Genomic DNA, 17,806 nt, shown 5'->3' with positions numbered 1-17,806 from the left:
TCCAATCAGTTCCCCCTGCTTCCTGTGATTCCCCTATGTTCTGCAGTGTTCCACACTGTTCCCCACTTTTTCCAATCTGTTCACCCTGCTCCCGTTGTTTCTCCACTCTTCTGCATTTTCCACACCGTTCCCCACTTTTTCCAATCTGTTCCCCCTTCTCCTTGGACTCCCCTCTGTTCTGCAGTTTTCCCCACAGTTTCCACTTTTTCCAATCTGTTCCCCCTGGCCCGTTGGTTCCCCTCTATTCTGCAGTTTTCTATACAGTTCCCCACATTTTCCAATCCGTTACCCCTGCTCCGTTTGGTTCCCTTCTGTTCTGCAGTGTTCTCCACGGTCCCCGACTTTTTCCAATCTGTTCCTCCTGCTCCCTTTGGTTCCCCTCTTTCCTGCATTTTCCCCCTTATTTCCCCACTTTTCCAATCCGTTCCCCTTGCTCCCTTTAGTTCCCCTCTGTACTGCAGTGCTCCCCACGGTTCCCCACATTTTCCAATCCGTTCTTCCTGCTCCCTTTGGTTTCCCACTGTTCTGCATTTTTCCACACGGTTCCCCGATTTTTCGAATCTGTTCCCATGCACCATTTGCTTCCCCTCTTTTCTGCAATATTCCCCACTGTTCCCCACTTTTTGCAATCTGTTCCCCCTGCTCCCTTTGGTTCCCCTCTGTCCTGCATTGTCCTTCGCGATTCCCCACTTTTTCCAATCCGTTCCACCTGCTCCTTTGGTTCCCCTCTGTTCTGTAGTGTTACCCTCGGTTCCGCAATTTTTCCAATGTATACCCCCTGCTCCCTTTGTTTCCTCACTCTTCTGCATTTTTCCACACCGTTCCCCACTTTTTCCAATCTGTTCGCCCTTCTCCATGGGCTCCCCTGTGTTCTGCAGTTTACCCCACAGTTTCCACTTTTTCCAATCTGTTCCCCCTGCTCCCTTTGGTTTCCCCTCTATTCTGCAGTATTCTATACAGTTCCTCACATTTTCCAATCCGTTACCCCTGCTCCCTTTGGTTCCCCTCTGTTCTGCAGTGTTCTCCACGGTTCCCGACTTTTTCCAATCTGTTCCTCCTGCTCCCTTTGATTCCCCACTGTTCTGCATTTTTCCACACAGTTCCCCACTTTTTCCAATCCATTCCCCCTGCTCCCTTTGGTTCCCCTCTGTCCTGCAGTGTTCCCCACGGTTCCACACTTTTTCCAATCTGTTCGCCGTGCTCTCTTTGGTTCCTCTCTGTTTTACAGTGATCCCCGCAGTTCCCCACTTTTTCCAATCCGTTCCCCCTGCTTCCTTTGATTCCCCTCTGTTCTGCAGTGTTCCACACTGTTCCCCACTTTTTCCAATCCGTTCACCCTGCTCCCGTTGTTTCTCCACTCTTCTGCATTTTCCACACCGTTCCCCACTTTTTCCAATCTTTCCCCCTTCTCCTTGGGCTCCCCTCTGTTCTGCAGTTTTCCCCACAGCTTCCACTTTTTCCAATCTGTTCCCCCTGCTCCCGTTGGTTCCCCTCGATTCTGCAGTTTTCTATACAGTTCCCCACATTTTCCAATCCGTTACCCCTGCTCCCTTTGGTTCCCCTCTGTTCTGCAGTGTTCTCCACGGTCCCCGACTTTTTCCATTCTGTTCCTCCTGCTCCCTTTGGTTCCCCACTGTTCTGCATTTTTCCACACAGTTCCCCACTTTTTCCAATCCGTTCCACCTGCTCCCTTGGTGCCCCTCTGTCCTGCAGTGTTCCCCATGGTTCCCAAATTTTTCCAATGTATACTCCCTGCTCCCTTTGTTTCCTCACTCTTCTGCATTTTTCCACACTGTTCCCCACTTTTTCCACTCTGTTTTCCCCGCTCCATTTGGTTCCCCACTGTTCTGCAGTATTCCCCACTTCTCCACTATTTTCCAATTTGTTCGCCATGATCGCTTTGGTTCCTCTCTGTCTGCAGTGTTCTTCACAGTTCCCCACTTTATCCAATCCGTTCCCCCTGCTCCGTTTGGTTCCCCTCTGTTCTGCAGTGTTCCCCACGGTTCCCCATTTTTTCCACTCCGTTCCCCCTGCTCCCTTTGGTTCCCCACTGTTCTGTATATTTCCACATAATCCCCCAATTTTTCGAATCTGTACCCCGTACTCCATTCGGTTCCCCTCTGATCTGCAGTGTTCCCCATGGTTCCCCTTTTTTTCTAATCAGTTGCCCTTGCTCCTCTGGTTCCCCTCTGTTCTGCAGTGTTCCCCACGGTTCTTCACATTTTTTCCAATCTATTCCCCTTCTCCCTTTTTTCCCCCTCTGTTCTGCAGTGTTCTCCACGTTTCCCCACTTTTTTCCAATCTGTTCCCCCTGCTCCTTTGGTTCCACTCACTTCTGCAGTTTCCACACCGTTGCCCACTTTATCCAATCCGTTCCCCCTGCTCCCTTTGTTTCCCCTCTGTCCTGCAATGTTCTCCATGGTTCCCCACTTTTTCCAATCCATTCCCCCTACTCCTTTTGGTTCCCCACTGTTCTGCAGAACTCCCCACGATTCCCCACTTTTTCGACTCTGTTCCCCCTGCTCCGTTTGGTTCTCCTTTATTCTGCAGTGTTCCCCACGGTTCCCCAATTTTCCGAGCTGTTCCCCCTGCTCCCTTTCGTTCCGCAGTGTTCTGCAGTGTTCCCCACGGTTACCCACTTTTTCCAAAACGTTCCCCCTGCTCCCTTTGGTTCCCCTCTGTCCTGCATTGTCCTTCGCGATTCCCCACTTTTTCCAATCCGTTCCACCTGCTCCTTTGGTTCCCCTCTGTTCTGTAGTGTTACCCACGGTTCCGCAATTTTTCCAATGTATACCCCCTGCTCCCTTTGTTTTCTCACTCTTCTGCATTTTTCCACACTGTTCCCCACTTTTTCCAATCTGTTTCCCCCGCTCCCTTTGGTTCCCCACTGTTCTGCAGTATTCCCCACTTTTCCACTATTTTCGAATTTGTTCGCTGTGATCGCTTTGTTTCCTCTCTTTCTGCAGTGTTCTTCACAGTTCCCAACTTTATCCAATCCGTTCCCCCTGCTCCCTTTGGTTCCCCTCTGTCCTGCAATGTTCTCCACGGTTCCCCACTTTTTCCAATCCATTCCCCCTGCTCCTTTTGGTTCCCCACTGTTCTGCAGAACTCCCCACGATTCCTCACTTTTTCCAATCTGTTCCCCCTGCTCCGTTTGGTTCTCCTTTATTCTGCAGTGTTCCCCACGGTTCCCCACTTTTCCGAGCTGTTCCCCCTGCTCCCTTTGGTTCCGCAGTGTTCTGCAGTGTTCCCCACGGTTACCCAATTTTTCCAAACCGTTCCCCCTGCTCCCTTTGGTTCCCCTCTGCCCTGCAGTGTTCCCCACGGTTACCCACTTTTTCCAATCCATTCCCCCTGCTCCCTTTGGTTCCCCTCTGTCCTGCATTTTCCCCCATATTTCCCCACTTTTCCAATCTGTTCTCCCTGCTCCCTTTGGTTCCCCTCTGTCCTGCAGTGTTCCCCACGGCTCCACACTTTTTCCAATCTGTTCGCCGTGCTCTCTTTGGTTTTCCTGTGTTCTGCAGTGTTCCCCACTGTTCCCCACTTTTTCCAATCCGTTCCCACTGCTTCCTTTGATTCCCCTCTGTTCTGCAGTTTTCCACACTGTTCCCCAATTTTTCCAATCCGTTCACGCTGCTCCTGTTGTTTCTCCACTCTTCTGCATTTTCCGCACCGTTCCCCACTTTTTCCAATCTGTTCCCCCTTCTCCTTGGGCTCCCCTCTGTTCTGCAGTTTTCCCCACAGTTTCCACTTTTTCCAATCTGTTCCCCCTACTCCCGTTGGTTCCCCTCTATTCTGCAGTTTTCTATACAGTTCCCCACATTTTCCAATCCGTTACCCCTGCTCCGTTTGGTTCCCTTCTGTTCTGCAGTGTTCTACACGGTCCCCGACTTTTTTCAATCTGTTCCTCCTGCTCCCTTTGGTTCCCCACTCTTCTGCATTTTTCCACACAGTTCCCCACTTTTTCCAATCCGTTCCACCTGCTCCCTTGGTTCCCCTGTGTTCTGCAGGGTTCCCCATGGTTCCCCAATTTTTCCAATGTATAACCCATACTCCCTTTGTTTCCTCACTCTTCTGCATTTTTCCACACTGTTCCCCACTTTTTCCACTCTGTTTTCCCCGCTCCCTTTGGTTCCCCACTGTTCTGCAGTATTCCCCACTTCTCCACTATTTTCCAATTTTTTTGCCATGATCGCTTTGGTTCCTCTCTGTCTGCAGTGTTCTTCACAGTTCCCCACTTTATCCAATCCGTTCCCCCTGCTACCTTTGTTTCCCCTCTGTCCTGCAATGTTCTCCACGGTTCCCCACTTTTTGCAATCCATTCCCCCTACTCCTTTTGGTTCTCCACTGTTCTGCAGAACTCCCCACGGTTACCCACTTTTTCCAATCCGTTCCACCTGCTCCCTTGGTTCCCCTGTGTTCTGCAGGGTTCCCCATGGTTCCCCAATTTTTCCAATGTATAACCCCTGCTCCCTTTGTTTCCTCACTCTTCTGCATTTTTCCACACTGTTCCCCACTTTTTCCACTCTGTTTTCCCCGCTCCCTTTGGTTCCCCACTGTTCTGCAGTATTCCCCACTTCTCCACTATTTTCCAATTTTTTTGCCATGATCGCTTTGGTTCCTCTCTGTCTGCAGTGTTCTTCACAGTTCCCCACTTTATCCAATCCGTTCCCCCTGCTACCTTTGTTTCCCCTCTGTCCTGCAATGTTCTCCACGGTTCCCCACTTTTTGCAATCCATTCCCCCTACTCCTTTTGGTTCTCCACTGTTCTGCAGAACTCCCCACGGTTACCCACTTTTTCCAAACCGTTCCCCCTGCTCCCTTTGGTTCCCCTCTGTCCTGCAGTGTTTCCCACGGTTCCCCACTTTTTCCAATCTGTTCCCCCTGCTCCCTTTTTTTTCCTCACTCTACTGCATTTTCCACACCGTTCCCCACTTTTTCCAATCTGTTCCCCCTGCTCCCTTTGTTTCCTCACTCTTCTGCATTTTCCACACTGCTCCCCACTTTTTCCAATCTGTTTCCCCCGCTCCCTTTGGTTCCCCACTGTTCTGCAGTGTTCCCCACTTCTCCACTATTTTCCAATTTGTTCGCCGTGCTCGCTTTGGTTCCTCTCTGTCTGCAGTGTTGTTCACAGTTCCCCACTTTTTCCAATCCGTTACCCCTGCTCTCTCGGTTCCCCTCTATTCTGCAGTGTTCCCCACGGTTCCCCACTTTTCCGAGTTCTTCTCTCTGTTCTGCAGTGTTCCCCATAGTTCTCCACATTCTTTCCAATCTGTTCCCATGCTCCATTATTTTCCCCTCTGTTCTGCTGTGTTCCAGACAGTTCCCCAATTTTTTCAAATCTGTTCCCCCTGCGCCTTTGGTTCCCCTCTGTTCTGCAGCTTCCCCACGGTTCTCCAAATTTTTCCAATCTGTTCCCCCTGATCCCTTTGGTTCCCCTCTTTTCTGCAGTGTTCCCCAAGATTCCCCACTTTTTCCAATCTGTTCTCCCTGCTCCCTTTGGTTCCCCTCTGTCCTGCAGTGTTCGCCATGGCTCCACACTTTTTACAATCTGTTCGCTGTGCTCTCTTTGGTTCCCCTCCGTTCTACAGTGTTCCCCACAGTTCCCCACTTTTTCCAATGTATACCCCCTGCTCCCTTTGTTTCCTCACTCTTCTGCATTTTCCACACTGTTCCCCACTTTTTCCAATCTTTTTCCCCCGCTCCCTTTGGTTCCCCTCTGTTCTGCAGTTTCCCCACGGTTCTCCACATTTTTCCAATCTGTTCCCCCTGCTCCCTTTGGTTCCCCTCTTTTCTGCAGTGTTTCCCAGGATTCCCCAATTTTTCCAATCTGTTCTCCCTGCTCCCTTTGGTTCCCCTCTGTCCTGCAGTGTTCCCCACGCCTCCACACTTTTTCCAATCTGTTCGCCGTGCTCTCTTTGGTTCCCCTCTGTTCAACAGTGTTCCCCACAGTTCCCCACTTTTTCCAATCTGTTCCCCCTGCTCCCTTTGGTTCCCCTCCGTCCTGCACTGTCCTCCATTGTTTCCCAATTTTTCCAATCTCTTCCCCGTGCTCCTTTGGTTCCCCTCTGTTGTGCTGTGTTCCTAACGGTTCCCCACTTTTTCCAATCTGTTCCCCCTGCTCCCTTTGGTTTCCCCTCTATTCTGCAGTATTCTATACAGTTCCCCACATTTTCCAATCCGTTACCCCTGCTCCCTTTGGTTCCCCTCTGTTCTGCAGTGTTCTCCACGGTTCCCGACTTTTTCCAATCTGTTCCTCCTGCTCCCTTTGATTCCCCACTGTTCTGCATTTTTCCACACAGTTCCCCACTTTTTCCAATCCATTCCCCCTGCTCCCTTTGGTTCCCCTCTGTCCTGCAGTGTTCCCCACGGTTCCACACTTTTTCCAATCTGTTCGCCGTGCTCTCTTTGGTTCCTCTCTGTTTTACAGTGATCCCCGCAGTTCCCCACTTTTTCCAATCCGTTCCCCCTGCTTCCTTTGATTCCCCTCTGTTCTGCAGTGTTCCACACTGTTCCCCACTTTTTCCAATCCGTTCACCCTGCTCCCGTTGTTTCTCCACTCTTCTGCATTTTCCACACCGTTCCCCACTTTTTCCAATCTGTTCCCCCTTCTCCTTGGGCTCCCCTCTGTTCTGCAGTTTTCCCCACAGCTTCCACTTTTTCCAATCTGTTCCCCCTGCTCCCGTTGGTTCCCCTCGATTCTGCAGTTTTCTATACAGTTCCCCACATTTTCCAATCCGTTACCCCTGCTCCCTTTGGTTCCCCTCTGTTCTGCAGTGTTCTCCACGGTCCCCGACTTTTTCCATTCTGTTCCTCCTGCTCCCTTTGGTTCCCCACTGTTCTGCATTTTTCCACACAGTTCCCCACTTTTTCCAATCCGTTCCACCTGCTCCCTTTGTGCCCCTCTGTCCTGCAGTGTTCCCCATGGTTCCCAAATTTTTCCAATGTATACTCCCTGCTCCCTTTGTTTCCTCACTCTTCTGCATTTTTCCACACTGTTCCCCACTTTTTCCACTCTGTTTTCCCCGCTCCATTTGGTTCCCCACTGTTCTGCAGTATTCCCCACTTCTCCACTATTTTCCAATTTGTTCGCCATGATCGCTTTGGTTCCTCTCTGTCTGCAGTGTTCTTCACAGTTCCCCACTTTATCCAATCCGTTCCCCCTGCTCCGTTTGGTTCCCCTCTGTTCTGCAGTGTTCCCCACGGTTCCCCATTTTTTCCACTCCGTTCCCCCTGCTCCCTTTGGTTCCCCACTGTTCTGTATATTTCCACATAATCCCCCAATTTTTCGAATCTGTACCCCGTACTCCATTCGGTTCCCCTCTGATCTGCAGTGTTCCCCATGGTTCCCCTTTTTTTCTAATCAGTTGCCCTTGCTCCTCTGGTTCCCCTCTGTTCTGCAGTGTTCCCCACGGTTCTTCACATTTTTTCCAATCTATTCCCCTTCTCCCTTTTTTCCCCCTCTGTTCTGCAGTGTTCTCCACGTTTCCCCACTTTTTTCCAATCTGTTCCCCCTGCTCCTTTGGTTCCACTCACTTCTGCAGTTTCCACACCGTTGCCCACTTTATCCAATCCGTTCCCCCTGCTCCCTTTGTTTCCCCTCTGTCCTGCAATGTTCTCCATGGTTCCCCACTTTTTCCAATCCATTCCCCCTACTCCTTTTGGTTCCCCACTGTTCTGCAGAACTCCCCACGATTCCCCACTTTTTCGACTCTGTTCCCCCTGCTCCGTTTGGTTCTCCTTTATTCTGCAGTGTTCCCCACGGTTCCCCAATTTTCCGAGCTGTTCCCCCTGCTCCCTTTCGTTCCGCAGTGTTCTGCAGTGTTCCCCACGGTTACCCACTTTTTCCAAAACGTTCCCCCTGCTCCCTTTGGTTCCCCTCTGTCCTGCATTGTCCTTCGCGATTCCCCACTTTTTCCAATCCGTTCCACCTGCTCCTTTGGTTCCCCTCTGTTCTGTAGTGTTACCCACGGTTCCGCAATTTTTCCAATGTATACCCCCTGCTCCCTTTGTTTTCTCACTCTTCTGCATTTTTCCACACTGTTCCCCACTTTTTCCAATCTGTTTCCCCCGCTCCCTTTGGTTCCCCACTGTTCTGCAGTATTCCCCACTTTTCCACTATTTTCGAATTTGTTCGCTGTGATCGCTTTGTTTCCTCTCTTTCTGCAGTGTTCTTCACAGTTCCCAACTTTATCCAATCCGTTCCCCCTGCTCCCTTTGGTTCCCCTCTGTCCTGCAATGTTCTCCACGGTCCCCACTTTTTCCAATCCATTCCCCCTGCTCCTTTTGGTTCCCCACTGTTCTGCAGAACTCCCCACGATTCCCCACTTTTTCCAATCCATTCCCCCTGCTCCTTTTGGTTCCCCACTGTTCTGCAGAACTCCCCACGATTCCCCACTTTTTCCAATCTGTTCCCCCTGCTCCGTTTAGTTCCCCTCTATTCAGCAGTGTTCCCCAATTTGCACACTTTTTCGAATCTGTTCACCCTGCTCCCTTTGTTTCCCCTCTGTCCTGCAGTGTTCCCCACGTTTCCCCACTTTTTCCAATCAGTTCGCCCTGCTCCCTTTGTTTCCCCTCTGTCCTGCAATGTTCTCCACGGTTCCCCACTTTTTCCAATCCATTCCCCCTGCTCCTTTTGGTTCCCCACTGTTCTGCAGAACTCCCCACGATTCCCCACTTTTTCCAATCTGTTCCCCCTGCTCCGTTTGGTTCTCCTTTATTCTGCAGTGTTCCCCAAGGTTCCCCACTTTTCCGAGCTGTTCCCCCTGCTCCCTTTGCTTCTGCAGTGTTCTGCAGTGTTCCCCACGGTTACCCACTTTTTCCAAACCGTTCCCCCTGCTCCCTTTGGTTCCCCTCTGTCCTGCAGTGTTCCCCACGGTTACCCTCTTATTCCAATCCATTCCCCCTGCTCCCTTTGGTTCCCCTCTGTCCTGCATTTTCCCCCACGTTTCCCCACTTTTTCCAATCCATTCCCCCTGCTCCTTTTGGTTCCCCACTGTTCTGCAGAACTCCCCACGATTCCCCACTTTTTCCAATCTGTTCCCCCTGCTCCGTTTGGTTCTCCTTTATTCTGCAGTGTTCCCCACGGATCCCCACTTTTCCGAGCTGTTCCCCATGCTCCCTTTGGTTCCGCAGTGTTCTTCAGTGTTCCCCACGGTTACCCACTTTTTCCAAACCGTTCCCCCTGCTCCCTTTGGTTCCCCTCTTTCCTGCATTTTCCCCCATATTTCCCCACTTTTCCAATCCGTTCCCCTTGCTCCCTTTCGTTCCCCTCTGTACTGCAGTGCTCACCACGGTTTCCCACATTTTCCAATCCGTTCTTCCTGCTCCCTTTGGTTTCCCACTGTTCTGCATTTTTCCACACGGTTCCCCGATTTTTCGAATCTGTTCCCATGCACCATTTGCTTCCCCACTTTTCTGCAATATTCCCCACTGTTCCCCACTTTTTGCAATCTGTTCCCCCTGCTCCCTTTGGTTCCCCACTGTTCTGCAGTGTTCGCCAACGGTTCCCCACTTTTTCCAACCTGTACCTCCTGTTCCCTTTGGTTCCCCTCTGTCCTGCAGTGTTCCCCACAGTTCCACACTTTTTCCAATCTGTTCTCCGTGCTCTCTTTGGTTCCTCTCTGTTCTACAGTGTTACCCACAGTTCCCCACTTTTTCCAATCTGTTCCCCCTGCTCCCTTTGGTTCCCCTGCGTCCTGCACTGTCCTCCATGGTTTCCCAATTTTTCCAATCTCTTCCCCGTGTTCCTTTGGTTCCCCTCTGTTGTTCAGTGTTCCGAACGGTTCCCCACTTTTTCCAATCCGTTCCCCCTGCTTCCTTTGATTCCCCTCTGTTCTGCAGTGTTCCACACTGTTCCCCACTTTTTCCAATCCGTTCACCCTGCTCCCGTTGTTTCTCCACTCTTCTGCATTTTCCACACCGTTCCCCACTTTTTCCAATCTGTTCCCCCTTCTCCTTGGGCTCCCCTCTGTTCTGCAGTTTTCCCCACAGTTTCCACTTTTTCCAATCTGTTCCCCCTACTCCCGTTGGTTCCCCTCTATTCTGCAGTTTTCTATACAGTTCCCCACATTTTCCAATCCGTTACCCCTGCTCCGTTTGGTTCCCTTCTGTTCTGCAGTGTTCTACACGGTCCCCGACTTTTTTCAATCTGTTCCTCCTGCTCCCTTTGGTTCCCCACTCTTCTGCATTTTTCCACACAGTTCCCCACTTTTTCCAATCCGTTCCACCTGCTCCCTTGGTTCCCCTGTGTTCTGCAGGGTTCCCCATGGTTCCCCAATTTTTCCAATGTATAACCCATACTCCCTTTGTTTCCTCACTCTTCTGCATTTTTCCACACTGTTCCCCACTTTTTCCACTCTGTTTTCCCCGCTCCCTTTGGTTCCCCACTGTTCTGCAGTATTCCCCACTTCTCCACTATTTTCCAATTTTTTTGCCATGATCGCTTTGGTTCCTCTCTGTCTGCAGTGTTCTTCACAGTTCCCCACTTTATCCAATCCGTTCCCCCTGCTACCTTTGTTTCCCCTCTGTCCTGCAATGTTCTCCACGGTTCCCCACTTTTTGCAATCCATTCCCCCTACTCCTTTTGGTTCTCCACTGTTCTGCAGAACTCCCCACGGTTACCCACTTTTTCCAATCCGTTCCACCTGCTCCCTTGGTTCCCCTGTGTTCTGCAGGGTTCCCCATGGTTCCCCAATTTTTCCAATGTATAACCCCTGCTCCCTTTGTTTCCTCACTCTTCTGCATTTTTCCACACTGTTCCCCACTTTTTCCACTCTGTTTTCCCCGCTCCCTTTGGTTCCCCACTGTTCTGCAGTATTCCCCACTTCTCCACTATTTTCCAATTTTTTTGCCATGATCGCTTTGGTTCCTCTCTGTCTGCAGTGTTCTTCACAGTTCCCCACTTTATCCAATCCGTTCCCCCTGCTACCTTTGTTTCCCCTCTGTCCTGCAATGTTCTCCACGGTTCCCCACTTTTTGCAATCCATTCCCCCTACTCCTTTTGGTTCTCCACTGTTCTGCAGAACTCCCCACGGTTACCCACTTTTTCCAAACCGTTCCCCCTGCTCCCTTTGGTTCCCCTCTGTCCTGCAGTGTTTCCCACGGTTCCCCACTTTTTCCAATCTGTTCCCCCTGCTCCCTTTTTTTTCCTCACTCTACTGCATTTTCCACACCGTTCCCCACTTTTTCCAATCTGTTCCCCCTGCTCCCTTTGTTTCCTCACTCTTCTGCATTTTCCACACTGCTCCCCACTTTTTCCAATCTGTTTCCCCCGCTCCCTTTGGTTCCCCACTGTTCTGCAGTGTTCCCCACTTCTCCACTATTTTCCAATTTGTTCGCCGTGCTCGCTTTGGTTCCTCTCTGTCTGCAGTGTTGTTCACAGTTCCCCACTTTTTCCAATCCGTTACCCCTGCTCTCTCGGTTCCCCTCTATTCTGCAGTGTTCCCCACGGTTCCCCACTTTTCCGAGTTCTTCTCTCTGTTCTGCAGTGTTCCCCATAGTTCTCCACATTCTTTCCAATCTGTTCCCATGCTCCATTATTTTCCCCTCTGTTCTGCTGTGTTCCAGACAGTTCCCCAATTTTTTCAAATCTGTTCCCCCTGCGCCTTTGGTTCCCCTCTGTTCTGCAGCTTCCCCACGGTTCTCCAAATTTTTCCAATCTGTTCCCCCTGATCCCTTTGGTTCCCCTCTTTTCTGCAGTGTTCCCCAAGATTCCCCACTTTTTCCAATCTGTTCTCCCTGCTCCCTTTGGTTCCCCTCTGTCCTGCAGTGTTCGCCATGGCTCCACACTTTTTACAATCTGTTCGCTGTGCTCTCTTTGGTTCCCCTCCGTTCTACAGTGTTCCCCACAGTTCCCCACTTTTTCCAATGTATACCCCCTGCTCCCTTTGTTTCCTCACTCTTCTGCATTTTCCACACTGTTCCCCACTTTTTCCAATCTTTTTCCCCCGCTCCCTTTGGTTCCCCTCTGTTCTGCAGTTTCCCCACGGTTCTCCACATTTTTCCAATCTGTTCCCCCTGCTCCCTTTGGTTCCCCTCTTTTCTGCAGTGTTTCCCAGGATTCCCCAATTTTTCCAATCTGTTCTCCCTGCTCCCTTTGGTTCCCCTCTGTCCTGCAGTGTTCCCCACGCCTCCACACTTTTTCCAATCTGTTCGCCGTGCTCTCTTTGGTTCCCCTCTGTTCAACAGTGTTCCCCACAGTTCCCCACTTTTTCCAATCTGTTCCCCCTGCTCCCTTTGGTTCCCCTCCGTCCTGCACTGTCCTCCATTGTTTCCCAATTTTTCCAATCTCTTCCCCGTGCTCCTTTGGTTCCCCTCTGTTGTGCTGTGTTCCTAACGGTTCCCCACTTTTTCCAATCTGTTCCCCCTGCTCCCTTTGGTTTCCCCTCTATTCTGCAGTATTCTATACAGTTCCCCACATTTTCCAATCCGTTACCCCTGCTCCCTTTGGTTCCCCTCTGTTCTGCAGTGTTCTCCACGGTTCCCGACTTTTTCCAATCTGTTCCTCCTGCTCCCTTTGATTCCCCACTGTTCTGCATTTTTCCACACAGTTCCCCACTTTTTCCAATCCATTCCCCCTGCTCCCTTTGGTTCCCCTCTGTCCTGCAGTGTTCCCCACGGTTCCACACTTTTTCCAATCTGTTCGCCGTGCTCTCTTTGGTTCCTCTCTGTTTTACAGTGATCCCCGCAGTTCCCCACTTTTTCCAATCCGTTCCCCCTGCTTCCTTTGATTCCCCTCTGTTCTGCAGTGTTCCACACTGTTCCCCACTTTTTCCAATCCGTTCACCCTGCTCCCGTTGTTTCTCCACTCTTCTGCATTTTCCACACCGTTCCCCACTTTTTCCAATCTGTTCCCCCTTCTCCTTGGGCTCCCCTCTGTTCTGCAGTTTTCCCCACAGCTTCCACTTTTTCCAATCTGTTCCCCCTGCTCCCGTTGGTTCCCCTCGATTCTGCAGTTTTCTATACAGTTCCCCACATTTTCCAATCCGTTACCCCTGCTCCCTTTGGTTCCCCTCTGTTCTGCAGTGTTCTCCACGGTCCCCGACTTTTTCCATTCTGTTCCTCCTGCTCCCTTTGGTTCCCCACTGTTCTGCATTTTTCCACACAGTTCCCCACTTTTTCCAATCCGTTCCACCTGCTCCCTTTGTGCCCCTCTGTCCTGCAGTGTTCCCCATGGTTCCCAAATTTTTCCAATGTATACTCCCTGCTCCCTTTGTTTCCTCACTCTTCTGCATTTTTCCACACTGTTCCCCACTTTTTCCACTCTGTTTTCCCCGCTCCATTTGGTTCCCCACTGTTCTGCAGTATTCCCCACTTCTCCACTATTTTCCAATTTGTTCGCCATGATCGCTTTGGTTCCTCTCTGTCTGCAGTGTTCTTCACAGTTCCCCACTTTATCCAATCCGTTCCCCCTGCTCCGTTTGGTTCCCCTCTGTTCTGCAGTGTTCCCCACGGTTCCCCATTTTTTCCACTCCGTTCCCCCTGCTCCCTTTGGTTCCCCACTGTTCTGTATATTTCCACATAATCCCCCAATTTTTCGAATCTGTACCCCGTACTCCATTCGGTTCCCCTCTGATCTGCAGTGTTCCCCATGGTTCCCCTTTTTTTCTAATCAGTTGCCCTTGCTCCTCTGGTTCCCCTCTGTTCTGCAGTGTTCCCCACGGTTCTTCACATTTTTTCCAATCTATTCCCCTTCTCCCTTTTTTCCCCCTCTGTTCTGCAGTGTTCTCCACGTTTCCCCACTTTTTTCCAATCTGTTCCCCCTGCTCCTTTGGTTCCACTCACTTCTGCAGTTTCCACACCGTTGCCCACTTTATCCAATCCGTTCCCCCTGCTCCCTTTGTTTCCCCTCTGTCCTGCAATGTTCTCCATGGTTCCCCACTTTTTCCAATCCATTCCCCCTACTCCTTTTGGTTCCCCACTGTTCTGCAGAACTCCCCACGATTCCCCACTTTTTCGACTCTGTTCCCCCTGCTCCGTTTGGTTCTCCTTTATTCTGCAGTGTTCCCCACGGTTCCCCAATTTTCCGAGCTGTTCCCCCTGCTCCCTTTCGTTCCGCAGTGTTCTGCAGTGTTCCCCACGGTTACCCACTTTTTCCAAAACGTTCCCCCTGCTCCCTTTGGTTCCCCTCTGTCCTGCATTGTCCTTCGCGATTCCCCACTTTTTCCAATCCGTTCCACCTGCTCCTTTGGTTCCCCTCTGTTCTGTAGTGTTACCCACGGTTCCGCAATTTTTCCAATGTATACCCCCTGCTCCCTTTGTTTTCTCACTCTTCTGCATTTTTCCACACTGTTCCCCACTTTTTCCAATCTGTTTCCCCCGCTCCCTTTGGTTCCCCACTGTTCTGCAGTATTCCCCACTTTTCCACTATTTTCGAATTTGTTCGCTGTGATCGCTTTGTTTCCTCTCTTTCTGCAGTGTTCTTCACAGTTCCCAACTTTATCCAATCCGTTCCCCCTGCTCCCTTTGGTTCCCCTCTGTCCTGCAATGTTCTCCACGGTCCCCACTTTTTCCAATCCATTCCCCCTGCTCCTTTTGGTTCCCCACTGTTCTGCAGAACTCCCCACGATTCCCCACTTTTTCCAATCCATTCCCCCTGCTCCTTTTGGTTCCCCACTGTTCTGCAGAACTCCCCACGATTCCCCACTTTTTCCAATCTGTTCCCCCTGCTCCGTTTAGTTCCCCTCTATTCAGCAGTGTTCCCCAATTTGCACACTTTTTCGAATCTGTTCACCCTGCTCCCTTTGTTTCCCCTCTGTCCTGCAGTGTTCCCCACGTTTCCCCACTTTTTCCAATCAGTTCGCCCTGCTCCCTTTGTTTCCCCTCTGTCCTGCAATGTTCTCCACGGTTCCCCACTTTTTCCAATCCATTCCCCCTGCTCCTTTTGGTTCCCCACTGTTCTGCAGAACTCCCCACGATTCCCCACTTTTTCCAATCTGTTCCCCCTGCTCCGTTTGGTTCTCCTTTATTCTGCAGTGTTCCCCAAGGTTCCCCACTTTTCCGAGCTGTTCCCCCTGCTCCCTTTGCTTCTGCAGTGTTCTGCAGTGTTCCCCACGGTTACCCACTTTTTCCAAACCGTTCCCCCTGCTCCCTTTGGTTCCCCTCTGTCCTGCAGTGTTCCCCACGGTTACCCTCTTATTCCAATCCATTCCCCCTGCTCCCTTTGGTTCCCCTCTGTCCTGCATTTTCCCCCACGTTTCCCCACTTTTTCCAATCCATTCCCCCTGCTCCTTTTGGTTCCCCACTGTTCTGCAGAACTCCCCACGATTCCCCACTTTTTCCAATCTGTTCCCCCTGCTCCGTTTGGTTCTCCTTTATTCTGCAGTGTTCCCCACGGATCCCCACTTTTCCGAGCTGTTCCCCATGCTCCCTTTGGTTCCGCAGTGTTCTTCAGTGTTCCCCACGGTTACCCACTTTTTCCAAACCGTTCCCCCTGCTCCCTTTGGTTCCCCTCTTTCCTGCATTTTCCCCCATATTTCCCCACTTTTCCAATCCGTTCCCCTTGCTCCCTTTCGTTCCCCTCTGTACTGCAGTGCTCCCCACGGTTTCCCACATTTTCCAATCCGTTCTTCCTGCTCCCTTTGGTTTCCCACTGTTCTGCATTTTTCCACACGGTTCCCCGATTTTTCGAATCTGTTCCCATGCACCATTTGCTTCCCCACTTTTCTGCAATATTCCCCACTGTTCCCCACTTTTTGCAATCTGTTCCCCCTGCTCCCTTTGGTTCCCCACTGTTCTGCAGTGTTCGCCAACGGTTCCCCACTTTTTCCAACCTGTACCTCCTGTTCCCTTTGGTTCCCCTCTGTCCTGCAGTGTTCCCCACAGTTCCACACTTTTTCCAATCTGTTCTCCGTGCTCTCTTTGGTTCCTCTCTGTTCTACAGTGTTACCCACAGTTCCCCACTTTTTCCAATCTGTTCCCCCTGCTCCCTTTGGTTCCCCTGCGTCCTGCACTGTCCTCCATGGTTTCCCAATTTTTCCAATCTCTTCCCCGTGTTCCTTTGGTTCCCCTCTGTTGTTCAGTGTTCCGAACGGTTCCCCACTTTTTCCAATCCGTTCCCCCTGCTTCCTTTGATTCCCCTCTGTTCTGCAGTGTTCCACACTGTTCCCCACTTTTTCCAATCCGTTCACCCTGCTCCCGTTGTTTCTCCACTCTTCTGCATTTTCCACACCGTTCCCCACTTTTTCCAATCTGTTCCCCCTTCTCCTTGGGCTCCCCTCTGTTCTGCAGTTTTCCCCACAGTTTCCACTTTTTCCAATCTGATCCCCCTGCTCCCTTTGGTTCCCCACTCTTCTGCATTTTTCCACACAGTTCCCCACTTTTTCCAATCTGATCCCCCTGCTCCCTTTGATTCCCCACTGTTCTGCAGTGTTCCCCACTTCTCAACTTTTTTCCGATATGTTCGTCCTGTTCCCTTTCGTTCCCCTCTGTTCTGCAGTGTTTCCCACGGTTCTCAACTTTTTCCAATCCCTTCGCACTGCTCCCTTTCGTTCCCCAATGTTTTGCAGTGTTCGCCACGGTTCCACACTTTTTCCAATCTATTCTCCATGTTCCCTTTAGTTCCCCTATGTTCTGCAGTGTTCCACACAGTTCCCCACTTTTTCGAATCTGTTCACCCTGCTCCCTTTGTTTCCCCTCTGTCCTGCATTGTTCTCCACGGTTCCCCACTTTTTCCAATCCATTCCCCCTGCTCCTTTTGGTTCCCCACTGTTCTGCAGAACTCCCCACGATACCCCACTTTTTCCAATCTGTTCCCCCTGCTCCGTTTGGTTCTCCTTTATTCTGCAGTGTTCCCCACGGTTCCCCACTTTTCCGAGCTGTTCCCCCTGCTCCCTTTGGTTCCCCTCTGTTGTGCAGTGTTCCCCACAGTTCCCCACTTTTTCCAATCCGTTCCCCCTGTGCCCTTTCTTTCCCCTCTGTCCTGCATTGTCCTTCGCGATTCCCCACTTTTTCCAATCCATTCCACCTGCTCCTTTGGTTCCCCTCTGTTCTTCAGTGTTCCCCATGGTTCCCCAAATTTTCCAATGTATACCCCCTGCTCCCTTTGTTTCCTCACTCTTCTGCATTTTTCCACACCGTTCCCCACTTTTTCCAATCTGTTCGCCCTTCTCCATGGGCTCCCCTGTGTTCTGCAGTTTACCCCACAGTTTCCACTTTTTCCAATCTGTTCCCCCTGCTCCCTTTGGTTTCCCCTCTATTCTGCAGTATTCTATACAGTTCCTCACATTTTCCAATCCGTTACCCCTGCTCCCTTTGGTTCCCCTCTGTTCTGCAGTGTTCTCCACGGTTCCCGACTTTTTCCAATCTGTTCCAACTGCTCCCTTTGATTCCCCACTGTTCTGCATTTTTCCACACAGTTACACACTTTTTCCAATCTGTTCCCCCTGCTCCCTTTGTTTCCTCACTCTTCTGCATTTTTCCACACTGTTCGCCACTTTTTCCAATCTGTTCGCCCTTCTCCATGGGCTCCCCTGTGTTCTGCAGTTTACCCCACAGTTTCCACTTTTTCCAATCTGTTCCCCCTGCTCCCTTTGGTTTCCCCTCTATTCTGCAGTATTCTATACTGTTCCCCACATTTTCCAATCCGTTACCCCTGCTCCCTTTGGTTCCCCTCTGTTCTGCAGTGTTCTCCACGGTTCCCGACTTTTTCCAATCTGTTCCTCCTGCTCCCTTTGATTCCCCACTGTTCTGCATTTTTCCACACAGTTCCCCACTTTTTCCAATCCATTCCCCCTGCTCCCTTTGGTTCCCCTCTGTCCTGCACTTTCCCCCATATTTCCCCACTTTTCCAATCTGTTCTCCCTGC

The sequence above is a fragment of the Narcine bancroftii genome, unplaced genomic scaffold (assembly GCF_036971445.1).
Source record: "Narcine bancroftii isolate sNarBan1 unplaced genomic scaffold, sNarBan1.hap1 Scaffold_152, whole genome shotgun sequence".
Taxonomy (NCBI): domain Eukaryota; kingdom Metazoa; phylum Chordata; class Chondrichthyes; order Torpediniformes; family Narcinidae; genus Narcine; species Narcine bancroftii.
This window is presented reverse-complemented; position numbering follows the sequence as displayed.